Below are 1,485 nucleotides of genomic sequence, written 5' to 3' on the forward strand. Positions count from 1 at the left end.
TTCTCAGTCTACTTACCTGGTAAAATATGGATACTTTTTTTTTTAAACGCTCAGGGATTTCACCATGAGGCCAATGGTGACGTTAAAACAGTTACATGTTTAATGGCTGTGATAGGAGAAAACTGAGGTTGGATCAACATCATTGTACTTACTCCACAATACTAACCTAAATGACTGAGTGAAAAGACGGAAGCTTGTACAGAATAAAATATTTCAAAACGTATCCTGTTTGCAACAAGGCAGTATAGTAAAACTGCAAAAAAATGTGGCAAAAAAAAACACTTTTTGTCCTGGATACAAAGCGTTATGTTTAGGACAAATCCAACACAACACGTCCCTGAGTAAAACTATTGATATTTTCAAGCATGATGGTGGCTGCATCATGTTATGGGTATGCTTGTCATCGGCAAGGACTAGGGAGTTTTTTAGGATAAAAAAAAAAAACGGAAATAGAGCTAAGCACAGGCAAAATCCTAGAGGAAAGCCTAGTTCAGTCTGCTTTCCAACAGACACTGGGAGACAAATTCACCTTTTAGCAGGACAATAACCAAAAAAACAAGGCCAAATATACACTGGAGTTGCTTACCAAGATGACATTGAATATCCCTGAGTGGCCTAGATACAGTTTTGACTTAAATTGGAATGAACTGGCTGTCTATCAATTATCAACAACCAACTTGAAAGAGCTTGAAGAATTAAAAAAATAATAATGTGCAAATATTGTACAATCCAGGTGTGCAAAGCTCTTAGAGACTTACCCAGAAATACTCAGAGCTGTAATCGCTGCCAAAGGTGATTCTAACATGTATCGAATACATATCTAATCAAGCTATATTAGTTACATAAAAATATATATATATTTTTTTACAAATGTTATAATTTATCTTCCACTTTGACAGAGTATTTTGTGTAGCTTGTTGAAGAAAAAAAAAGTCAAAAAAAAACTATTCTAATCCCACCTGGTAACACAGCAAAATGTGGAAAAAGTGAAGGGGTGTGAATACATTCTGAAGGTGCTGTATTCTCCTACTTTGAAGCCTGCCCCTAAATATGTATGTACAAGCACAACTACAATAACATTCTCAATAACGGTTACAGAAAAAAAAAAAAATATTGCTATGACTTTGATGTCTTGTTGTTTATCTACCTTGAACACACTGTATGTCGCTCTGGATATGTTTGCCTGTTGAACGACCAAATGTAAATGGAAAACAAAAACACTTGTAAAGCATGTTGGGTATTATGCTAATAAGCCCCGCCCCCAAACAAGTCCACATTTTGTTTCTGATCAGGCCAAATCTGAACGAATCATAGACGTCTAGGCTACGTTTCACAAGTTTGAACAGTAGAGTACAGTACTGTATGGTATGGTACAGTATAGTAGAGTTTTATCACTGGAGCCGATATCCCTGCTTTCCAGGACCTCTATGCCAGGCAGAGTCAGAGAAAGGCCTAAAAAATTGTCAAAGACTCCAGCCGCCCAAG

This window comes from Oncorhynchus mykiss, chromosome 21, assembly GCF_013265735.2.
Source record: "Oncorhynchus mykiss isolate Arlee chromosome 21, USDA_OmykA_1.1, whole genome shotgun sequence".
NCBI classification, from domain to species: domain Eukaryota; kingdom Metazoa; phylum Chordata; class Actinopteri; order Salmoniformes; family Salmonidae; genus Oncorhynchus; species Oncorhynchus mykiss.